This window comes from Ostrinia nubilalis, chromosome 26, assembly GCF_963855985.1.
Source record: "Ostrinia nubilalis chromosome 26, ilOstNubi1.1, whole genome shotgun sequence".
NCBI lineage: Eukaryota > Metazoa > Arthropoda > Insecta > Lepidoptera > Crambidae > Ostrinia > Ostrinia nubilalis.
In genome coordinates this window covers 3549026-3562349 of record NC_087113.1, presented here as the reverse complement: position 1 = coordinate 3562349, position 13324 = coordinate 3549026, and the positions used below count along the sequence as shown (strand labels likewise).

The 13324-nt window shown below is 41.3% G+C and overlaps 1 long non-coding RNA gene across 1 annotated transcript; it reads right to left on the bottom strand.

The window, feature by feature from the left end:
• Positions 1–7439: 7439 nt before the first annotated feature.
• Positions 7440–8065, bottom strand: LOC135084490 (uncharacterized). Its single transcript, XR_010259852.1, has 2 exons — positions 7979–8065; positions 7440–7470 (listed from the first exon to the last, which is right to left on the bottom strand). It is a non-coding gene; the product is annotated as an uncharacterized LOC135084490 (long non-coding RNA).
• Positions 8066–13324: the final 5259 nt, after the last annotated feature.

Below are 13324 nucleotides of genomic sequence, written 5' to 3'. Positions count from 1 at the left end.
GGGGTTACGAGGTTAAGCAAAGTAAAATAAATAAAAACTTAATTTTAAGAAGCATATTTATTGTATTTACGATTGGTAAACTTTAATCTAGTGGTGTTTGTATAATCGTACCATCTCTAAAGTACCTACCTACATATTAATAAACTTCAATGTTGCGATAATTCGAAATTGGACAAAAAGTTTTAAAAGGTGTAGTGTCGGAAAATAGATACGGTGAAGTAAAGATAATGTTTATATTAGCTAAAATAATTTTTTTGCTATAGTTTTTTGTCATAAGTTGTTGCTGGCAGTTTGGCCAGCAATCCTTTTTGATAATTGTTTATGGTTTTTTACTTTTTTTTAATATTGTTTTTTGGATTTTTGAAGTTGATTTTTGTACTCGCTCGTGTTAATGTTTTGAGCTGCAATAGACTGCCTTTTTTGCCCTTTTGGAGTTTTCCCATAAATTGCTTCTTCCAACCATTGTTTTTAACATTGGTCCTCCGATAGGAGAGGTGAAGGTACCATGCTCACTAGAAGCAAGGTAAAGAACCACTCAGGTAACCCTACAGAGCCCCAAGCCTCACAGGTATGTGTAGATCCTAGTGTGACGGTGCCTCAAGCAGGTGGAGTCGCTCCAAGCGTCGATACCTCCACCTCAAATGCTGGAGGCACTCACTCTAATAGGTCGAAATCTACATCCAGCACTGTTAAAGCTCGCTTACAGGCCGAAGCTCTTCACGCTAAGGCTATGCTTGAAATTGAGGAGCAGTTAGCTAAGGCAAAGAGGGTAGCTCAAGACAAACTTCTGGCAGCTCAACTCGCTGCCATCGAGTCTAGTACACGCAATAATTCCGTCAACTCTTGGGTTCACAGTTTGCCTGACCATTTCTCGGATATCGTATCAGCCGCTGCACAGCCGCAGAATCCCGCCGCTTCAAGTGCAGAGGACAGACCAGGTCCTTTTGATGCTGTCAACACGGTACCCAAAGGTTCAGAAGGCTTACTACCTAATCATAGTCAGTTGACGTCAAAACATGTAGAACCACATCTAGTTTCTCCTTCTTGTCATCATCAATCTAATGACATTAGAGAGCTAGCTCGTGCCATCACTTCCTTAACCAACAAACCTAGACCATCTCAACTACCTATTTTTAGTGGAAAACCAGCTGACTGGATAGCTTTCAAACAGTCATACTATCATACCAGTCAGTCATGCTCTCTCACCGAAAATTTAGCACGGATACGATCTTCCTTGCGCGGAGACGCAGCTCTATCTGTGTCCGCCCTCTTACTGACTTCTAGAGACCCTGAAGAGGTCATACAAGCTCTAGAAGATAATTTTGGACGGCCAGAACTCATAGTTTTAGAAGAGCTTGCACAAATTCGCTCATTACCTAGACTACAAACAGATCTCAAAGATTTAAACACCATTTCATGTCGTGTACACAATTTAATTTCAGTTTTGAAACATTTAGATCAGTTGGAGTATTTGCATTCACCGGAACTTTACAACACAATTTTAATAAAGTTAACACCGTTGATGCGTATGCTGTGGACACGCTATGCCGCTGAACACACAGGTGAGAAATCTAAACTGGAGTTACTATCTGATTTTCTTCGTTTCGAATCCAGGAATCACACACGTTTTGGTTTAATTTCTCAACAAAATTATCCTGTAAATAAAATGAATTTTCAAAACAATACACATGACAGGAAGTGTCACGTCCATGTGACAGACGTAACTGACACTTGTCTTTTTTGTCATAAATCTCATAGTATCATAGACTGTGGAGGTTTTAAGTCTATCGATGTTGACCAAAGAGTACAATTTCTTCGTGATAATAAAATTTGTTATAAATGCTTATCTCAAAAGAAACATCAATGGCGTTCATGTTCCAAAGGAAAAATGTGTGGCATAAATCAATGTAGACTCAATCATCATCAACTGTTACATCGTACGTCAACTAGTTTTTCTAAGAATACTGCTGCACCTACCTTTTATCAACCGTCCGTGCCCAACATGTCTACCTACGTTTCCGTCGAACAGGAGACTAATGACAGCAATATCCAACCGATAGTTCAACCATCTAGTCCTGTTGAGCATCCGTTGTCTAATGATACTGCCCTTTCGTGTTCATTAGCCCCTTCACATCCCTCACGGAAAGTTTTACTAAAGGTGATTCCTGTTGTAGTAAGGGGACCCCAAGGTGATGTTGAAACCTTCGCGTTGCTGGACGATGGATCTACAGCGAGCTTAATAGATTCCACCATCGCGCGTCAAATAGGTACCCAGGGCAGAGATGGACGCTTACGTATACAAGGCGTAGGAGGTATGGTTTGTGAGCAAGATATACAGTACGTTTCATTTAAAATAAGAGGAAAATACAGTAATGAATTTTATACAATAAATAATGCTCGAACTATTTCTAATATTGATCTGTCTAGGCAAACGGTTTCGGTTCAAGACATTCAATACTCACACCTGAGTGACATTGTTTCTGAGCTCACATATGAAGATGCCAAGCCTACAGTTCTTATTGGCGCCTCGGATTGGTTTTTGACAGTACCACAAGAGTTAAGGTCAGGCTTGCGTTCACAACCAATCGCCACTCGTACTAGTCTAGGCTGGGTACTTCATGGTCTTTCTAAGAATAGTAGGAATGTTAAAGGATTTGATTTTATAAATAAAACCAATGTGAAAAATATCGATTTATCGGAACTAGATAATTTGGTCAAGGAACAATTTAAATTAGAAGCTTTAGGAATAACTAAACGTTCCACATCCTGCGGACCTTTACACGAGCGTGCATTACAAACTCTCGACAAGACTGCTGAAAGGTTATCAAGCGGTAGGTTTAAAGTCGGTTTGCTCTGGCGCGAGGATAACCCGCATGTCTCTGATAGTTATGCTCTCGCTCGTTCTCGTTTCAATACTCTAGAGCGTAAAATGGTTAAAGACAATTAGGAATGCTTTCGCCACTGACAGTTCATAGCAGGATACTCCTTCAAAATGTTGGCGAACAGGAGTATCTTGGGATGAACCCTTACCAGTGGACCAACAAAAAGAATGGGGTTCATGGTTAGACAATATCGCGTTATTGGAAAATATGAACATTCCACGTTGCTATGCGTCACATTGCAACGCGGACTTAGACCAATCTGAGCTGGAGCTACACGTCTTTGCTGATGCCAGCGAGTTAGCTTACGCGAGTGTCGCGTACTGGCGTATTTTGGATTCAAACGGTAAAGTCAAATTATTCTTCATTGCAGCGAAGTCACGGGTCACTCCTCTCAGGCCAGTTTCGATGCCGCGTCTGGAGCTACAGAGTGCTCTGCTGGCCGCACGCCTCGCGGCCACTATACTGGCGGAGCACAATGTAACTCCACGTAGGCGTGTATTTTGGATAGATTCAATGAACGTTCTTGGTTGGCTAAGAGCTGAAGCCCGCTCATTAAAACCCTTTGTTGCCAACCGTGTAGGAGAAATATCCGAAATCAATGAGGTCTGTGAATGGCGGTGGGTTCCGACTAGTTTAAACGTCGCGGACGAAGCTACTCGAATGAGTTCTGCAGTCTCCTCTCGATGGGTTAGCGGTCTTAGTTTCCTCCTTAAGAGTCATGAAACTTGGCCCTCGGAGACTTTGCCACCCGTTAGTTTAACTCAGAATGATTTCGTACGGGAGTTTAAGGCAGATTACATACAGATTCATGCCTTAAACGATCAAAATTCTCACACGCCAACGCCTATTTCGTTTACATTGGCGGCGGACCCTTCGCGATTTAGCAGTTGGTTGCGGATGGTGCGTGCAACCGCCCGTGCGCATCAGTATATCAAAATCCTCCGCAATCGCATAAATTCAAAATTGGGGTCACATAATTTGGCTACACGTTTCTCTTCATCCTCACGCGCTCATAATAGTCATCCAGCGCATTCATTATCATCGTTACCATTGCTCAGCGACGATTTATACACGGCAGAGGTTCACATAATTCGTCAATGTCAAGAAGAGTCCTTCTCAGAAGAATTGAGGTCGAATCGCCGACTTCAAGCTGTCAACAGAAGCAGCCGTCTCTTTCGTTCGACTCCCACGCTCGATTCTGAAGGCCTACTCCGAATGAACGGAAGAGTCTCTGCCACGCCTGATATGCCCTCGTTCACTAAGAGACCGATAATATGGGATGGTCGTCACCACAGCGCTCGCCTCCTTGTAACACACTATCATAAAAAGGCTGCTCACAAACTGAATGAACTAGTGGTGAACGAGATACGCCAACGTTACTGGATCTTGCGACTGCGAAACACAATCCGCTCCATAACTTTGCGTTGTACTACCTGCACAATTCGACGTGCGAATCTGGTCCCACCACCGATGATGCTAGTCGCAGTGGGAAGACGACGAGAAAAAAGATACGTTGCTCTCTTCACGTGTCTTACTACCCGAGCCATTCACCTGGAGATTGTACACAGCCTCTCAGCGGACGCTGCAGTGATGTGCCTGCGACGATTTGTCGCTCGAAGAGGCACCCCGTGCAAGATATTGTCAGATAACGGGACTGCCTTCGTTGGGGCTAATAATCTACTTCTTGCAAGCTACCAGCAGTGTTTCGGGGACGAATGTGCTAACCAGCATATTTCCTGGCAGTTCATACCCCTTTCAGCTCCTAATATGGGGGGAGCGTGAGAACGGATGGTTCGAACAGTGAAGACGGCGCTGAAAGCCATGCTGGCAGAGCAAGTGCCCAAAAACGAGCTTCTATGCACCGCTCTTCATGAAGCAGAAGCACTGGTGAACAGCAGACCGCTTACCCACGCGTCCAGCGAACCTCACGCTCCCGAATTATTAACGCCGTTTCATTTTCTCATCGGTTCATCGTCACCGTCACCCATCAAGACTGATGCCGGGGACCTGCTCAGTAGGAGTGATTGGAGGAAGTCTCAACGCCTTGCTGAACTATTTTGGCAGCGTTGGGTCAAAGAGTACCTTCCTCTAATCGCTCCTAGAAGATCGCCCAAAGGTTCTTCGTCGCAGAATTTCCGAGTTGGTGACCTCGTTCTTATCGCGGACGTTAATCTCCCGCGGGGAACATGGCCTCGAGGCAGAATATCTGCGGTCCACCCCGGCAAGGACGGAATAATCCGCGTCACAGAGATCACCACTCCCGGCGAAATTCTGCGGCGACCAGTCATCAAGCTGGTCAAACTTCTATCAAGTCCCCCTCCTGACTAAATCGGCTCTGCCAGGGGGGTGGAGGATGTTGCTGGCAGTTTGGCCAGCAATCCTTTTTGATAATTGTTTATGGTTTTTTACTTTTTTTTAATATTGTTTTTTGGATTTTTGAAGTTGATTTTTGTACACTCTCGTGTTAATGTTTTGAGCTGCAAAGCTACAATATACCTACTGTTTTGGCCCTTTTATTGGAGTTTCCTTGATTCTAGTGGCATACCACAATCACCACCGGCAGGCCTCTCTATAATACAGTCCACTCGATCGTTTTTAACATAAGTATTTCAAAATTATTTAAAAAGTGTAGTTTCTTTTTATTATTTAAATGACTACAGTTATTATTATTCCTAAATATTACGATTTTCCATTAAGAAGGATAACAGTGCTGTTGGAATAATAAACCTTGATTGTGACGATGATCGACCGAGCGTGTATAGAAATACGCGTTTGCTTACAGGCGATTGGCGGCCCTGACTGATTTGCAACTTGAAGTTGTCGCGCGCTGTAGGTAATTATCTCGGCCGGCATAGGCGAGTGACGGAGGCCTGGCTGTATTAACAAATATATTGGATCAGTGGTTTACTTACCGGGTTCGGGAGTCCCGGGAGGTACAAAGCCTGTTGGAGTCAGTTAAAATATCAAGATGGGTCCACACTGAGGTTAGTTGTGTAGTCGAATTTCATGGCTTCTGTGACATAATATAGATTCCCAGGGGAAAATTCATGGCTCTACCAAACGGTATGTACTTATACCTACCTACCAATAATAATTACAGAATAAACTGGATCTATCCAAAAATTCTATGTTTCCATCTTGAATATTTAGAAATAATCGAGTGAGATCATTTATGTATCGTTTCCACCCTGTATACGCGCATGGGTATTGAAATACCTGAGCGGATTTTAAAAGTGTCAAACGATTTAACCGAATAAGATTAAGGACTTACTCGACCATGTCTTAATGCTTGCCACAATCTAGCGTCGTTGTAAAAAGGCTGCAAAATAATAATAAGTATAATTTCACATCATTAGGTCATTTAGTCTCCATTGTACATCCTCTCCAATTTCATCATCATCATTATCTCAGCCACAAGACGTCCACTGCTGAACAAGCCTCCCCCAATGATTTTCACATCGCCCAGTTCCGGTATCCTCCGGTATGTCCAGCACCTTCCTGCAATAAGTCCGGTTGCCGAGCACGTAGAATTTCGTCCAATGACCCCAAGCTACCCATCCTTATCGCTCGCGCGTAATTATATTGCTGTCGCGACTGTGCGACGGGCGGCAGCAGTGAGCGTGCGAGCGCGACAGCAGTATAATTACGCGCGAGCGATAAGGATAGGTGGCTTGGGGTCATTGGACGAAATTCCACGTGCTCGGCGACCAGACTTTACTTTTATGAGTTCGTCGGTCCACCTTGTGGTGGACGCCCCAACACTGCGCTTTGCGGTAAGTGCCTCCACCCCAGAACCTCGCTGCCCTACTTTATTTTTTTTTTATTCTGAAAACCACAGCTCTTTATAATATGGTAACAAACAGGTATTTCTTGGATTTTTTAAGTACTTTATTTCCATACCTTTTTTGTTACCTGAAACATAATAAATAAAACTTTATTACATAGGTCAAAGAAGTGGTAAGTAGGGCTTAGTGAAGAAGACCTTAAATTGTTGAAGAAGATTCGAGAGTAAACCTAAAATACTTATAGTAGAGCCATCGAGATCACTGACTATACAAACAGAAATACAAACACATTAATTTTTCATTGAAATGATCCAGCGATCTTTAGGCCTCAGCCTCGAATTTAGCGGGCAGCGGGGCGGCGGCGGTAGCGGCAGGATCTTATGCGTAAAATCAAATAGACCGGTTCTCGAAAACAGCGGCGCGGGAGCGGGCAACGAGCGGGCAGCGCACTCCTTCTTTTGCCCACAATAAATCGAGCGTTAGGAATAAATTTGAATCGAAATAAAATTGTCGCCGTTGTTCAGACATTTCGTTTGAGAATAAAAACAAATATCTCGACAACACAACCCCGAACACAACACTTCGCCGCTAAAGCGCCGCGCGAGCTGCCCGCTTGTTTCGAGAACGGGTCTGCGTTGCCCGCCCCGCTCCCGCGCCGCCGCCGCTCCCGCGCCGCTGCCCGCTAAATTCGAGGCTGAGGCCTTAGATAGTTTAGCTCGCTCACTAAGCCCCGGTCTTAACAACCTGCAAATCCTGAAATTGATGAAGGAACTTACATGTGAGAAGCTTGGTCCGGTCTGAATCTGAAAATTTGATGATTTTCATTTATGTGAAAATGAAGTAACACTCTTTAATAAAGTCCAGTCGCCGAGCACATAGAGCTTGGGGTCATTGAACGAAATTATATGTGCTCGGCGACCGGACTTTAGTAAGAATTTTTAGGTGAGTTAACTGCGTACGTGGCAGTCTAGTCGTGACGTCACATCGACGCCCTGCTACGGACGGTGCGAACGCGGGGAGGTGCGCGGTTAGCTCGACCGGGTTGTATGGAGTTAATCATCATCATCATCATCAACAGCCCTTTACAGTCCACTGCTGGACTACGAGCCTCCTCCACTATAGTGGAGGGTTTTGCCACAATCCCCACGCTTGGCAGGCGGGTTGGAGATCGCAGTTTAAAAGATTGATGTTTTTCAGAGAGCTCTGCTGCCCGTTCTCTGTTTGATCTGTAGTCCCTAAGTCGCCTCTTACGACACCCGCGGGAAGAGTTGGGTTGGTGACAAATGGAGTTAATTAATGTAGAAGAATTACCATATCCTGCCGATCGTATCTGGAATCTGCAACGGTGATGATCCATGCGAGCTGTGCGCAAAGCGCAAGAATGCCCACGCGCATGATGACTGGTGTTCTAACCGCTAAATTAATGTATTTAAACCTGCTGTAATCGATTAAAGGGTGGCAATTGAGATTGTTTAAATTATGTCCAATTAACAAATATTTGTAACTAGAAACCCGCTCTGGTTTTACTCGTTTGAAAAGAACGTGGAACTAGTTGCGTAAGCGACGGAGAGATGGCGCTGTCTGTGGATTAGAACGCGCAGGTGTTTTGATTGTGGTAAAAAACAAGTGGTGAACTTGCATCTTGTATATAATACAATAAATATAACTTCTAAATTGCAGGAATTTGTTGATTTTGTAGTATGGAGAAGTATGTTTGTGAGATGATGTCGGTCTACTACTACCTACTAATCCCGTCACTGCTGGACAGAGGCCTCCAATAAGGCGAAGCTTTGTTTAAGTACTAGCTTAGATAGTTTTAAAACCATACTGACATACATTCGGACTTCTTGGCGGGAATCTGAAGCGTCATGTTAGCGGTTTTGTTTTATTTCCTCAAATTCGTGTTTAGGCGACTATTAATGTGTAATAATGGTGGGTTATTAACCATTGAGTGTTCGTGAACGTGCATGAGTGTGGGCGAGTGAAGCAAAACAGTGCATCGTGATTCTTCGGGTTCTCTCAAGTTGTCCATAGGAGGTCTCAGTGAAGCACCACAACTTTACTGAGACTCAAAGGGTGGGAAGGGGTATCATCTATCATCCTTCATTATATCATTACTTGATCTCATTTTGTAACTCGTATCACATATAAACTTGAAAATGGCAAAAATCAAGTCGACGTCGACGTGTATTGCCAACATCATTAAAAAAGAAGAAAGACATACATTCAGACTACAGTATTAAAATACATCATACGAGTGGCAATCATTAGAGTTTTAGTTCTTTAATTAAAAAATAATTAATTTAGCTTACTTATTATTAGCATAAAATTAAATTTCATACATAGGTGTTTCATACGAAAATAATTAATTACCTTACAGTTAATTTACTAATGAATCAACCAATTTAAATAGCTATAAGTATAGTGGGCCACATTTCCAGCTACCCTTTTCCGTTTATTATCTCGCTCTCATCAAACAGCGATTCTTTGCGATAGAACGAGATGGCATAGTCGACATAACCGGAAATGGGTAGCTGGAACTGTACCTCTAGCATGAACAACTTTCGTCTTCGAATCGTTTGCGTATTCGACAAAATTCGATACTCAACCTTTGAATTAAACGATAATGTGACAATTTTGATTGTCAAAATAAGTTACGTGCAACCATTTCTCAAACTATTCACTTTACGACACGTTCACAAGGGTTTTGTTTTAGTTTTGGTAGGTACTAAATCTTTTGATGGCGATTCGAATACGCAAACGATTCGAACTCGAACTCGACCCATAGTCCTGTACCTCTAGTAGGAAAAACTTTCGAGTTCGTTTCGTTGCGTATTCAAAGTGTCATCGAAAAATTTTGTATGAAAAATTAAACAGCGCCCCCTATATTATAGCCGCCCTAGGGGGCGCTGTTTAATTTTTCATACAAAATTTTTCGATGACACTTTGAATACGCAACGAAACGAACTCGAAAGTTTTTCCTACTAGAGGTACTGTTGTACTGTATGATTTATGAACATGTACCTTCTTGGTCTTCCAGTGGTTAAGAGCTAGATTTGATTCAAAATAGGATGGACAAACATGTTGAAATTCTCTTTGCTAGATAAAAAAAAACGATTTTATTTGGCACAAATAAAAAATCAATCTAAGGAACTTACAGTCAAAAGTATGACGAATTGACTTTGCCAAAAATTGACAATAACACCAGAGTAAATACAAATGAGTAGGTCATTTTCATTGAAACGCCCGAGCGCGGTTTGTATATGAGCGCGCCAATACGTATGCGGCGCGCACGCACACACTGACAAAATTTAGCGTGGATTTAGCGGTGAGGTACGCTGAATTTTGTTAGTGTGTGTGTGCGCGCTCACATACAAACCGCGCTCGGTGCGTTTCTATGAAGATGACCTACTCATTTGTATTTACTCTGATAACACATAGAAAATCAGAAGCAAAATCTCATTTCTTCTCAGCACTTGCCATATTATGGCATTATGTTTGTCTCGAAGCGCTGCATGGTAGGAGTGGTAGGGCCCAAAAGATAAGGAGACATGTAAAGTGCCTCTTATGGGCTACTTTTTTAGGGTTCCATTTTGAATAAAACCAGCTTTATCTAATAATTATGTTTATTCAAAATTGAAAATGCATTCCGTCGTTTCAATACATGCGCTATAATTACTGTCCAGTATAAAAAGTAGAAACTTACAACTAATTTAAAGGAATTTCAATAAAAATCAGTCAATATCACAAAATGAATTGAATAAAATATAAAAAGATGGCGTTCGTAGTTTTTTTAATAAAATAATATTATTTCAAATTACTCAAAAAATCCGTAGATATTGTTAAAAGTATGTAAAATGACAGATATTCCTGAGCAGATTTTTTTTTAAATATTTTGACTTGCAATTCTTATAAAATAATAAGGAACGTAAAAAAAGAGTACAAAATAAAGCTTATACAAACGTTTTAAGACTATAAACTATCTAACTATAATATAGCACATCATAATGACTATGAATATCGTAATAAAAATCAAATACAGTCTTAATTCTATAGCTTTTTAATTTGTTATTTGGATTTTGAAAATATTGTTGACTGCTTTGTGCCCCATTCCAAAAAAAAAACGTATACTTTTTAATCTCTGGTTTGTTATGTATGGGAAATAATAATAATTATGATAAAATGTAACTTGTTTATAAAAGATGTTCATACACTTTCGACCTGTGGGCTTAGTGTGAGTTTACATCAAACGTCGTAAAAAAGTGACATTAAATGTATGAAGGATTGTACAGCGCCCCTAGCGGAAACTTTCAAGAACTAAAATTTTCATACATTTTTTTATCGCGCTCGCTAGTGACGACGTTTCATGTACTCACACTAAGAGTAGGCGCACACCGTTGATTTTTCGTCGGCCGATAGTTTAGTCGAGCAGTTGATCAGTATGGGCATGTATGGGAGTGCGCACACTACGCCGATTCAATTTGGCCGATTCTTCATACAAATTAAAATCGGGCCCAACTATTGGCCGACGAAAAATCAACGGTGTGCGCCTACTCTAAGCCCTCTGACCGGTGACCGCAGAACACATCCAGTGTGGAAAATCCTTTAAAAATGGCGACAACCGGATTTTGAATTGTTTGGATACGCAAAATTATGGTATGAAAACTAAGATATCACCTTCATTGCAAAATAAATGAATACAAGTTCTAGGCGGTTTAAAACTAATTTACGATAATATAACACAAAACGTTAAGCCTATATCTACATTATTTATAATTTTTACAATAATATCCAAATGGAAATACCATGCAAAATATCTTGATCGCAATGACAGATGTCAAATGAATTCTCTGTCTCTTTCTTACTAAGGAGAGTCTTATCTCCGTCCTGTTTTCGCGTCATCAAGCAACATTTTAGAGGTTTTAAACAGCACACAGTAAAGCAATTGAACAATAAAAACACAACAATTGCATGGCTTTACACTGACAAAATTGACATAAAGTTAAGGTGCATTCACACAGACTGCCATGTGAATGTACTTTAAGTGTAGGCGCACATTAGACGGCGTGCGACAGCGACAGCTCGGTGACTAGACAATCTATATTTATAAAAGCAAAAGGTCACTGATTGACTGACTCACTCATCACGAAATCTCAGAAACTACAAGTGCTAGGAGTCTCAAATTTTGCATGGGGATTCCTTTTAGAACTTAGGTGCTCACTAAAAACGGATTTCAAGAAACTCCACCCCTAAGAGGGTTAAGGCTGATTTTAGTGTCACGCGGACTGTCAGTGCGGATCGCTCCGCACAGCCGATTTGTATGAACTGCTAGGGAGCGGAGCGGTTCCTCCAGTCCGGACCGCATTACTCCAAAACGCTCCCTAGAAGTTCATACAGATTGGCCGTGCGGAGCGGGTCCGCACCGGACGGTCCACGTGACACTAAAACCAGCCTTAACCCTATTAGGGGTGGAGTTTCTTGAAATCCGTTTTTAGTGAGCACCTAAGATCTAAAAGGAATCCCCATGCAAAATTTGAGACTCCTAGCACTTGTAGTTTCTGAGATTTCGCGCGTACGAAGTCGCGGGCGGCCGCTAATTTTATACGAGTATGATATTAGTTTGTCGTGACTTCGCGAGTCTGACGCCAAGTGTGCGAAGCTTTGAACAAAATATATGAAATTGTCGGCCGTGGTCGTCGCTTCTAACACCCGTATTTACAAACGATGCTTGCTTAAATGAAGCAATAAATCGAACGCACATCGTTGAATAGAGCTCTGTGATTGGTTCGTGTTTCACCCTGTGCGTCCACACGCATTGTGAGACCTCATAGTAATGTCTTTGAATACGGGCGTAAGTCGCCGAACTGTGTCGCTGCCCGAAATATTAACATTATCATGTACGTAGATGCTAAACACATTTTTCACACATCTCTTTAAGAATACTATTTTAAGATAAAAAAAAAGTACAGTCACGGAATGAAAAGGTTCGTCAGTTTTCAAATTGATTCCTTCAACAAATCGCGAGCACATATTACCTTTTGAAACTATGTTATAGAATAATCTCGAGTTAGAGAAAATAATCTTTAACTGTTCGTCAGTAAAGTTCAAAATTATTCAGATCAAAGTTGTTTGACGATTTATCTTGTCAAGATTATTATGATTGATAAACTAAAACCTTCTTGTTGGTTCAACCTGCCATTATTATCTCTATTAAATAAAAAAAAAAACTACATTTTGTAACATTGCATGGGATAGAAAATTAAACAAGCAAAACCTTATTCGTTAGCAAACGTCATATTTATTTAAATGTTAGCAGCACTGTTATGTTGGCAGGTTTGACTCTTACAGTAGGGTAGACCGGGGACAATAGTACCATTTTTTGGAAATTGTTCAATATTGAGAAATCTAATGAAATATAACTTATTCTGTTAGTATGCTGTAAAAAGTAGACTCCTAAGCTACAAATTTAAGCATGCAGAGTTGAACTATTCTTTCGAATACTTAATGAAAAACGAGTTTGAACTGTACGATGTCTCATGTTACAATTGACCCCTACAACGGGTCAATTGTACCAATAATATATGAGGCTATAAAAGTCGTTATGTTTATCTAATCATCACCTTTATTGGTATACTGTACTCTTAATCTCCTACAATC